This window comes from Chenopodium album, chromosome 20 (genome assembly GCF_948465745.1).
Source record: "Chenopodium album chromosome 20, dcCheAlbu1.1, whole genome shotgun sequence".
Classification (NCBI taxonomy): domain Eukaryota; kingdom Viridiplantae; phylum Streptophyta; class Magnoliopsida; order Caryophyllales; family Amaranthaceae; genus Chenopodium; species Chenopodium album.
In genome coordinates, this window is record NC_137853.1 from 28,430,354 (window position 1) to 28,443,398 (window position 13,045).

Genomic DNA, 13,045 nt, shown 5'->3' on the forward strand with positions numbered 1-13,045 from the left:
TCATGAGAGTGCCATTTTTGAGGAGTTTAGTTTTTTTATTTTTGGGGAGAGAGAATGAAAAATAGGCAGAGAAATAGGAAGAAGTGACTCGTGAATAGAGCTGGGCATGGGCCGGGTCAGCACGCGGGCGGCCCGGGCACGGCACGAGGATGGCCCGGCACGGCCCGGCCCGACGGCAGGCCCGGCCCGGCACGATGGCACGCCCCTCGTGCCTCGTGCGGGCTGCGGTGAAAAAAAATCCAAAAGTGGCCCGGCACGGCACGAGCCCGGCCAATAGCCCGCAGGCACGGCCCGCGGGCTAACGGCTATAAACTGGCGCTGCTCTTGTTTTTTCCCTCCAATATTTACTATGAATGCATGCAACTCGGTGATGGTGTCGAACAATATAAAAATCATGTGAAAGATAAATTTTTTGAGTTATATAGAGTTTATGAATCTAAATATGGAACCGTCACTCATTTTGCCCCTTCTCAAACATCCAAAAGCGTAAGTAAAACGGGCAAAAGTTTGGCGGCCCAAGCTGCTAACATGTTATCTAAGTTTTCAGGTAGTGGATCATCATCAAGGCGAACACAAAGCGATGTTTCGGAGTTGCAAATGTACTTAAACTACGACTTCATGAAAGGCTTGGACGAAGATTCGAGGTTGGGGATGGACATCCTAGATTGGTGGAAATCCCAAAGCACAAAGCATCCAATTTTGGCGGCAATGGCACGTGATATTTTCAGCATCCAAGCCTCCTCCGTTGCCTCGGAACGAGCTTTTAGTGCTTCGGGAAGGGTTCTAGACGATAGAAGAACAAGTTTGAAGCCCGAAACACTAGAAATGTGTGTTTGCTTGAAGGATTGGATGGATGCCCAAGAACGCATCCAAGATCGTACTTTTACGGCCAACGACAACATCGATGGTTCCGATCGTTCTGGTTCAACTAGCTCCTCCGCATTAGCTAGTGAACATGAAGCCGAAAATGAAGACGAAGAAGATAATGAAGACCTTGATTGAAGATTACCAACAACTCGAGAATTAATATTAATTAGCGAAAATTCTAGTATTTCCTATGTACTCTATTAATTAGTGAAAATGTTAGTATTTCCTATGTTGGCTATGTACTCTATTAACATTAGCCGTATAATAAAATAACAAAATAAGTTATTCATCAATTATTGTTAGTTGTACACTTGTACTTCATATTATCTTTTACTTAATAAATTTTTATGAATGAATTTTTTCAATTTTTAATTTTATGGAATATGTTATATTGTTATTTAATTTTTGTCTAATACTTATATAGTTATATGAATAATATGATATATAGTAAATTATGAATGAACAATAAATATTAATATAATTTAAACAATATTTAATATAACTTAACTCCATAAAAAATTTAATAATTATTAAATTCAAATATTAAATTGTATAATTATTCAATTCAATTTTTTCTTTCATAAAAAAAATTCAAGTTTTTTTAAAGTTTTTTTTAATTTTTTTTTTAAAAAAAAAAAGAAAAAAGGGTAAGCCGTGGGCCGGCACGGTGGCCGGCACGACGGGCGGCCCGGCACGGCACGATCGGCACGGTGGGCCGTGCCGTGCCGTGGACAGGGAAACCTTGAAGGCCGGCACGGCACGGCACGGCCCGCCTCCACCGTGGGCCGGCACGGCCCGGCACGACACTGTTCATGGCCCGCCTAGGCACGGCCCACGGCAGGCCCGGCACGGCCCATGCCCACCACTACTCGTGAAGAAGAGGGTTGGTGTAGTGTTTGGGGGAGTATTACTGGTTATGGTAAATTGGTGCAATAAGTGGTCACAATAAACTAGACATATCTAGACTTGGATATTTGAATGTCCCGCCGTATCTAATCTTTCTACTTCAAATGTAATTTTTTTTTTTTTTTTTTTTTTAAAGGAGAAAATACAAGTTAAGGAGAAACTTGTATGTTTCTCAAAAGGACACGCACATCATTTTATTTGATAAGGAAGGGGTTTATTTGTCCATCCACAATTTTCGATGGAAACGGTGAATTGAAGACATTTGAGAATAGGAAAACATCGTTAAAAGATGGTAAAACCATTCTTTACTCTCTCCTGCTCAATACTTAGGGATGTCAATATTAAGTGGATATCCACTAATCCGCTCCACCCGTAATAAATAAATGGACGAAAACTCGAATTAAATGGATGAGAAGCAGGTGACGGATGAAGCTGATGGTGGATCGGATTGGAAATGGATGATATTTTTTTCATTCGCTAACAATCCACCCACCCGTTTAACATATATTAATTTTTAGTCTAAGAATTTTAATAATAAAATATGAAATGTACAAGAAAATTATATGTAATTTTTGTTGCAAATTAACTTTATATTGTTATTGTTTCCTTTTTAATTAATAAAATTAAAAAAACTATTGTACAAATAACCGAAAGTAAAGTTTATGTGAGTTTTTTTTCAACTTTAATACTCATCCATTAGTCATCCGCTCCACCCGTTTCATCCGCGGATGATAGATGGATGTGGATGGAGCGATTAGAGTAATGGATGGATGCACGTGAAGCTCCACCCGATCCGAATCCGATCCATTGCCATCTCTATCAATAGTTGATGAACTTGAAAATTCTCGATTCTACAACAACTATGATTGAAGGAAATCAACAAAGAAGCGAAAGCTCACTAATATAAAACAAACATCTATCATTTGGGATTAACCACACCCTTAATTTCTATATTTTCCCCTATAGCAATGACCTACCCTAACCTCCCAACCTTGATGACTAATAAGAGCTTTGCATTTGCGGATTATGTGAATAAAAAGGGGAGTTGGTCGATGTAGGCTCAGTCAACATACGAAGCACCACTTCAGAATCTGCTTGAAACAATACATGTCTATGTCTACCATTCCAAGTAATGGCCAGTCCACGCATGATACCCAGAATTTCTACCTTTGTCTTCGAACGAATCCCACAGTTGATGTCAAAAATTTCATGAATTTCTCCTCAATGTCCTCGGATAATGCCACTAGCTCCACAACTTCTGTCTAGATCTGATCAATGGGCGGGTCGGGCTGGGTTCGGGCATAAAAATTTTGCCCATTTCTCGGGTCGGGCCTAGCTTCGGGCCAAATTTTTCATGCTCAAACCCGCCCAAAATGGCCGGGCCGTACGGGTTTTTCGGGCCATTTTCAGGTCGGGCAAAAAAAAAGAACTAAAATAGCATAAAAATGCATTCCCAAGCCCGCCCAACAAAATAAAAAATTCGGACCAGGCCCGACCCGGTTCGGGCCAAAAAACCCGCCCAAAATCGGGTCGGGTCAGGCCAGGCCAGCGGCCCGGGCTTGTTTTGATCAACTCTAGTTCTGTCATCTCATCACATGCTATTTCTCACACAATCAGCGAAGGGGCCCACTACATATTTGCAAAAATATCATTTGAGAAACAAACCCAATATCTCAATTGAGAAATTGTGGCTTACTCTTTTTTTAGTACTCCCACCATTTTTCCATTATTTATAGGCACAATTTTAACCTAAGACCATCTTCAATGGTGAGGCTTATTAGGTTGGATATCATCATTGGATGTAAAAAAAACAACTCATTTTGTATTTCAATACCCAAATTTGAGACTCGTTCTTGGAGATGATCTTGGGTATATGGGAATAGGAGTTTGCGAATTAGAGAGTGTGATTGGGAATTGGTGATTGGGAATCTATTTAAAAAAAAAATTGTTAATCTTTTGTTTAGTTAAAGTATGGAAATAAATTGGGAATAGATAACAAATTTTCCAAAGTAGCCTAATCACCAGTTTTACCACATTTTATTCTTTCTTATCATTAAGGGCAATCTTGTCTTTTTAGTATATTATGAATTCCCAATCCTCTAATACCACCCTTGGTCCCCTACCCAAATAATAAAATCTTGAGAATTTGGGGGTTCGATCCATTTCCAATCTCATACCCCATATTTAATCCCATTTACGCAAAACAAACATGGGATTTCAGATTTTGGTTATATAATTCCCATTCTTACCTATACATTCCCATAATCCCACATCCCAAACACCTCCTAAAAGGTGATCATAGTGCGAGTTAGGCCGGGTTAAGGTTTGGTTCAAAATGCTTATCCAAAACCTATAAAAAAATTGGATTGGGCCGAGTGGGTCTTTTCAACTTAGGTTGGCCAAAAAAAAAATAACTGCAGAGTTAGAAGCTTAGAAGTGCATGTCCAATGCCAGTGAAAAAATAAAAATATACGGGCCAAGCCGATCCCAATCTGATTTTTTACGACAGGTGGTAAAATATAATTTTTTTTTATTTTTTTGGTGGTAAAATAAATCTTTTAAAAGTTTTGGTGGTCAAAAACAATTTCTTTATTTTTATTTTTATTTGTGGTAAAAGTCAAAAATTCTAAAAATAATCTAAAAATGACTATAATGCATGTCTATGTTGATTTTAGGGGTAAAGAATAAACATGCATTATAGTCATTTTTAGATTGTTTTTAGAATTTTTGACTTTTACCACAAAAAAAAATAAATAAATAAATAAATAAAAATAAAGAAATTGTTTTTGACCACCAAAACTTTTAAAAGTTTTATTTTACCACCAAAAAAATAAAAAAAAATATTTTTTACCACCTGTCGTAAAAAATCTAACGGAATTTTTTAAATTCTTTGATTGTTGTGCGCAAAATATGTTCTTCATAGGTTTAGGGGGGCACTTTGGCCCTTTAAGTCCAATTTGAGGTCAGAATTGACAAAAATTGATCGGAAATTCCAAGTTTTGCGAGTTTAAAAATACCTCGAATTGCGTGAAACACATCAAACGAGACATTTTCGATCATTGTTTGTCAATTTTGAACTCAAATTGGATCCAAAGAACCAAAATGCCCCCTAAACGTTAAAAGAACATGTTTTGCACACGAAAATCGAAGAATTTTTTTAACACCGTTAGATTTAACGGTTTTCTAACGATAGGTGGTAAAATACAATATTAAGAATTTTATTTGGCGGTAAAATAAAACTTTTAAAAGTTTTGGTGGTAAAAAACAATTTTTTGATTTTTTGTGTGGTAAAATCCTTAATTTTATTACATAATAATAAAATAGTAACAACGTAATAACTATTGCGTCCTCCATCCCAATTGACACTGCACTTTGAGACTTTTTTCTCACTATTCATATACTAACTTTTTTAGTAACAAATTAAAAACAAATGTATAATTATATTTAAAGTCAAACTAGTTTAGTGTAATGGCATTTCTGCCAAGTAATTCTTCTAAATCGCTAAGTATTAATACATACCCGTGCATTATGAACCAATACACATTATGGCAATTTTGTAAATAATATGAACTTCTTATGAGATACTCCGTATAGTAGTAAAGATACATTAAGTGAATAAATAATACCATTAGATAGTGTAATGGTATGCTTTCAAATAAAAATAAATAAATAAAATATAGTGTAATGGTATTATAATATGATGGTATAAATATGTCATTATATAGCAAATAGATCGAGTTTTGTATGGACTAGGTTAATATCAATGATACTAATGGTATACAAAATATACCAGTAAGACTCCAATGATACTATATATGTTTCCAATGGTACATCAAATATACCATTGAAATTTAAATTTTCACACTTATAAAATGACCAAATTACAACGTGTTGTATAATGCTCATACACCCAGACAATGCGAATCTTCTAAAATAGAGGAAGTTCTAAAACAAATCATTGCTGACATCATTAATAGACACGTGTCAATTCTTAGGATGAATCTTTCACACCTAAGTTGTATGTGACATCATCTTTTTAACCCTTTTTTTAGGTCAGAAGTTCGAAGACTACAAGAATATAACATTTCTTTTTTTTAAGATGAATGAGATCTACAACTACACATTTTACAAATTATGAATTTCTCCATCTATTTTGTTTGTACTATTCATTAGACCTACTTTGACTAATATTTGTGGTTTATACATAAGAATTAATACAACCTCGTTGGTACTTGTTGGCGTGGTAGGGGTATGTAGAATTGACCTGAACTGGAACCCAAACAGAAACACTAGGCCGTACTAGTGGATTTTGATTCGTTCCTCGATCATTAGAAATAAGGGATTGCGGGTTTTTATCCGGTCTAGGTAAAAATCAAAATTTTTCGGTCCGGACTAAAAACCCAGTTCACATATTTTATTTTTTACATATAAAATTAAAGTAATCTTCCAGTGTTTTTTTTTTTTATTTTTTTAGCCCTAGCCACCCCTTCATTTCATACTCTCAAGTCTCTGTAGGGTTTTATAGGTACTACGCAGCGGAAATAACATGAATCATATTCATACAGTACCTAATCCAAGGATCTAATGCATAACACATAAAGCACAAATAATTGTACCTTTGAAGCGTGATTCCACGTGCGATCGAGCAAGAACAAAGGGAGATAAAGAACCCCAAGCGTGATTCCTCTACTTGGTCCACGGGCACAGATTAAGACCTCCACTAATGCTAGTTAGTCGTGACTGAACGCTTCAATCAACCTTCAACGGAGAGGAGAGACATACTAACCAAGAACCACCACACGAGCCACCAAGGGGTGGCCGACCGTACGGACGTGAGGGGAGGAGAGAGATAGCCGTGAGTTAGAGAGAGGATTAGGGTTTTGGGATTGGTTGCCTTGATGTCAAAATTCACTGTGTGTGAATTATGACTGCTTCATACAAACCCTAGGCATGGATCTTATTTATAGATCTCATCTCTAAATAAGAGCCCATGTCAAAAGCCCAAAACCTAATTCCAATCTAACCATGCTAGCCCAATCCAATTCATGATTAGTTAATTGCTCATGAAGCCCATTAATGGGCCTCTTACTTGCTTAACCCAATACCCTTGTTGTGTGACCTCATAGGATCCATTCTATAAGGCTTTGGGCTATTTAACTAACCCAAAGATCAATTATCATATCTAGCACCAGATATTGACGACCCTATAGAATGAACTTATTATCTCCATAATAGTGATCCTTGATATATCTAATAATTGCACTTATCGAAGACATAACTCCTTCAATCTCCCACTTGTCTGAGACAAGTGCGCAATATTCAAATTCCTTAAGTCAATGTGTGTCGATTTGATAATATGATTGCATCTTATGTCGTGATCATATTAATCTACAAATCTTTTCTTGAAATCTGAGTTAGAATTACAAAACAAATGGTTACAATGTAATCCATTTGAGCACGGCCATGCATTTTCTGAATTCTCCCTCTTCAAGGGGCCAAGACACATTCCTAATTAAATAGGTAGACTCAATCCAATCTTATGGCAACCAAAGCTCCCACTCAACTCATGAAGTAACCGGGAAACATCCTTTATAATCTCCAGTTACGGCCAGACGTTTGAATGTACCACAGTTAAAACAATCATTGAATGAGATCAATGTTCCACTCATGTCAAAGGAATCCACTAATATATCCGGAAGCTCTATACTTGAACTTCAAAGTAGGTCTATAGTTCGATCATGCATCATTCATGCATATCCATGTGATTGACCGAGCATCACTACGCTCCTATAGCCCATGAAACTGCGCTATCCAATTAATCTTAACATGCTAGTCCATTATTGGAAATCATTTATGTCCAGTTTAATGATTCCGAACTAGGAACTTAAATAATATATGAATTTAGTTCACCTGTGGGGTTTCATTCAAAAGGTCATCAACCTAGTGAGCCCATCAATTCATAATTATTTTGGACATTTTATTTAATATTGAAACCACGATTAAATAAGATTGAAACTTTGTTTCAATTGATAAACATAATTCTGCAAGCTAATGTATTACTTTTGTAATATGCTTTCTCAAAACATACACAACTAAAATTACATAACTTGCTTCAATCCAAAAACCTTAGTATGACTCTCATACCTTGGTCATGGAAGGGGTTCGGTAAGTAGAGTTCATGAGACATTCTCATAAACATGAATTTTGCAATTTCTAAATCTTATAATCATTTTCATCTCCATACACTAATAATTTTCCTTCGCCCTTTCGCAAGGAACTTAGGAATTTCTAATTTGTATTCCAACGTTACATTGGATTTCGATTGAAATCTATCATCGCTTGTTCTTAAAACACGTGAATCAAATAGACGAGTATAGTCCATGGTATGCATGATGCATCCTTCGCAAATTGCATAAGGATCATCACTCAAAGTCTTAATTTCATCAATCCTTTCTCAAGGTATTGAATCATTAAGCAACGTGCCATGTCACAAGGGATTGAAACTCTTTTCAATATAATGTTGAACCTTATAAGAATCTTATCAATATAAGCTTCTTAACCAAAACTCAAACATCCTTCGAGACCTATCTATATAGATCTTGAATCCCAAATGTACTCATCTACTTCTTCAAGATTTTCATACAAAATGCATTAACCATTACTTGACTATTCAAGCAACAAATAATCGCTCTTTGTACTAGACCAAGAAGACTTCATAGCTCCCACTAAACATCTTGTACACACAAGACCTTTTCTTCATTTTACAAGAACATCAAACAATTTGATTAACTCGCAAAATTAAGAACATTAACTCCCTGATGCTAACTACAATCCATTATGGATCTTCTATGCATCCCTAGGATTATTGGATCTCCAAACTTTTAATTGTATCATATACAAATCTTATTTCATGAACAATTTCAAGAAAGCGTTTAGATATCCATCTACCAAATCTCATAAGGTAGAAATCACTAAAATATCTTTAATAGATCTTTGCAACATGTAAAGGTTTCATCGTAATCATAGTCATACTATGAATTAGTTTAATCCTTTAACAAGTTTTTGCTTTAGTTAGAAAATATTTTTCTTTCTTGTCTGCTTTGCTTACAATGGGTTTCACCCAATATAAGCAAATTATTCAAGTGTCATACACTTGCTTACAGACTTAGAATCTATTTCAGATTTCATGGTTTTAAACCACTTGGAGTCATAACTTGTCAAATCATCTTTATTACTTGCATAATCATGATGTTCCGAAATAAATATTTTAGAACTCTTAGTCATTATGAAATCATATTTCTTTGGCTAAGTTTTACATATGCTAGTCATCATTGTGGGTTTGATGCAACAATTGAAACTCATACAACAACTTTGTTTAGTTTTCAATGAGAAACGACAATAGAGGATGTGCACTTGGAATGTACTACCTTCGACACATGGTTATTAATCCCATTACACTTAATGAGACCACGCGTTGTCATTTGTAACATGAGGTGAATCATGCTCATATTGTTGCTGTTATTCGATAACTTCTCAAATTTCTTCGAGGTTTTCGAAATCACTTTTCTTGAACTCTTTCAAGGCTCTCGAACTTTTCGAGATTCTTATACTCCCACTTGCCTTTTGAGGAGGCATATTTAGCATAGGGTGAACCAACCATGGTTTTGAACCATGTTTGTTTGTTGCTTTTCTCGAACTCTTTTGAGATTTACACTACTCCCATTTGACCTTTTGGAACAATTTCCATAAGGGCACCTACTTGAGCAACAAACATTTTGTGCTAAGTATGGTTGTGTAGTAGTACCCCGTGCTCTATATAGGAATCGAACGTGCATCAAACGGTTTAATAAATGTTTTATTCCTTGCTTTGTAGAAAGATTTAATAAGAACTTTTCTTATCCATATCTCATATGAAGCCTTTGCTACATTTGATTTGACGTATGTAGTTTGTTTAGTTTTGTAGCTTATTTTAAAAGTATATCCCTTGAACAATGGTTGGAAGATAGGTAATTTACATCCATTATCAAAATATATCTTATATAGATTGATAACTTCCTTCGTAAACACTTCACAAGGTTTTCTTCAGAGTTTGTTGTAAAACGATTTCACAACTCTTGGATGTTTATCAATGTCTTGGCTTAAATTCTCATTATTACGATCATATCTCAATACTTTGAATGTGTTGCCAATACATGTCTCGACTTAAATTTTCACAATTACAATCATATTGTAGTGTAATCATTATCTTGTCAAGTTGATACTGAACTTCATATTGAAAATTTTGAACTTTTCAAAATATTCATTTTTATGCTTCAACTGAGCACAAGTAGTGATCATATCACAAATGAAGTTTCATTGTCTGTCTCTAGCCTTTGAACCTTTGGTTTCTTACATTGATATGTATTCGACCTTGAGTTCTCATCATCATTTCTCTAAATGGTGACTTTGTCAAAGTTTCAAATTAGAATGATAATTACATATATCAATGGATTCATAATTCAATGATATTGAAAGTCCATCCCTTTGGATCTTCCGCATGCAATTTTCATTTTCATTCGAATAAATTGACATATTAGAGACAACTTATATATATAGAAATGGTTTAACTATTTCTATCATATAGAACTTTAAACCTATTTAGCAATTCAATACACATTATGACTCAAAGAAGCATAGAATAACATTTATTCCACGTTTTGAATTTTCGATGTTTAGTCATTACTAACATTGAATGGTGTTTTGATATTGACAAGAATGAATAACATTTATTTAATTCTAACCAATTATTAGTGGTGAAATACTGGTTCTACTTGTAAAGTTGCAACTTTTGCTTCCAAACTTGTAGATTCTACTTGTAAAGTAGCAACATTTGCTTCTAAACTTGTAGATTTATTCCTCCTTTAGCTAATTTCTTCCTTTAGTTCAACCAAATTGTGCAATGAGTGATCTAAACAAGACATCATATGTCCAAGAAGTAGCAATATGCTAAATCAATTTCTATAATATAATTCTTGAATTGGAACATTTCCATTCTTTTACCTTCCAACTATATGAGGTAGTTTCTAATCAATTGGAATTGGTCCATTTAATTTGAAACACTTGTTGTTCATAACAACTTTTAGCATGTAAGTAATTCTAGGTTTGAGAAGTAGCAACTTGTTTGCATTTCTTGGCCTATAACTTCTTAATGCAATCCTCATATATTCCTAAACCTTTCCCGTTTGAGCCACTTAGAACATTTCTCTTAGGTTCAAAATGATACTTTGCTTAACTTGTTTAAGCACTTTTCATGATTCTGCTAAGTCTATTGTATCATTATTTATATTTGAGTTTAATCAAGTATTAAACTCTATATAAAGTAGATGAAGAATACTGTTATTTGATCAACTTTTGATCATAGAGATTTCCAATCATTTTCTTATATTCAATCATATTGAATATAAGAGATTTTATTGGACTTGTACACTTGTCTTTTGAGGGATTGTACCTCTCATCTCATTATGTCCCTTGAAACATTTTTCAAAATGAAGATGTGTTGGTATTTTACTCAAATATTTTGAATAAAACCAACCTTAGACATGTGACATGAATTTCTAAAACTTGCCTTTTAGAACAATCTTAGCAAAATTGGAATATAGGTTTGTGGATTATCTTTTAAACCTTTTTGAGAACGTTTCTCAACTTTATTTTCAATCGAGGAGATTATATATAATTATAAAATTAGAACGACATGTTACTTACAAGTAAACGCAAAATTCAATTATGTTTATTAAATTTAAAGTACCATAAGCGAATTAAATTGGTAACTTTAAAACACTCTATTCAATTTAAGTGATCCCAACTTGAATTAAGTGATTCCAAGATCCTTTATTCGTGCAATAATTAACCGGACTGAGGCCCTGCCATCAACCATTACATTTTCAAGGTGAGTAAACTCTTTACTGATTACAACTCTTGTAATTCTTGGTTGAATAATTAACCATCGCATGTTTAATTATTACTCTTAGCTTCAAGGTTCTAAACGCTTTAGGTAACCTTGTTGAATATAACCAATTAAAAGTGTAGTTATGCGGTCCTACCCCCACTTCCCCAAGATATATTATGATGCTCTGCTGAGGCCGACCCATCACAAACGATCAAGGTTTTCGTCGGGTTTTTAATTGGAAAAGCTGCATCAATATTACTGGGATCTAGATTTATTATGTTGTGATTAAATAGTGAACTCTAGCGCATCATCACAAAACATCAATAAAATCTAACATGCATAAAATACTGAATGCATAAATAAGACATAGCATGGCCCCTAATCCTAAGAAAACTAATAAAGTAAATGCTCCCACTTGAACCAACATGGATCGCATCCACCTTGCTCCTTTGGGCCTTCACTTTATGGGCTTCTTGGATTAACTGCAACCTGTAATTCTACTCTATTCTATCTACTACTTAAATAAAATAAAATAAAATTACAAAATATTTTATCGGTACGTAGACCGTACTAAGATTACAAAAATACATCACGATGCGCAGATCGTATTTAGCAATCTACTGGGCCATACTAGTCATTATATAGCAATAAACAACATCATATATTATAAAATTGCCACATAATAAATCACTCATCATGCTTTCCTAAACTACAACATCGAATGTTCACAATTAAGGAAACATGGCATCTAAATATCTCATATTTTAATTAATGTAATTAGATAATATCATATATTATTCATGATCATCAATAAAATATCATATATTCTAAATTAGTCATGAGATAGAATCAAATCTTATTTTAATCCTAAAAGATAAATCATATTTATCCTCAAAGATTATCCTAACAAAGTTAGGAAATTCTATCCTAATTACTAGCCAATCACAATATTTTAAATCAATTATATCCAAAAATAATTATGGGATAATTACATTATTTAAATCAATTATTATCCTTTTGGAATATGCTCAGAATATCCTAACAAATCTTATCCAAAATTAACCACTTTAATTTAGGATAATTACCAATTTAACAACTTAAATATGGATAATATCAAATATAACAACTTTTGAATATTTGATTTTATCCTAAAATAAAAGATTTTATCCAAATAAAACCAATTTTATCTTTTAAAAATAAAAGATCATATTTTCAAAATATTTTAACTTATCCAAAATAAAATTGATTTTATCCCAAAATAATTCATAATTATCTTGAAATAAATTTTCAAAAACTAATTTTTTTTTTTTGAAAAATCGTGACTGCACGGTTGCTGGCCACCGTGGT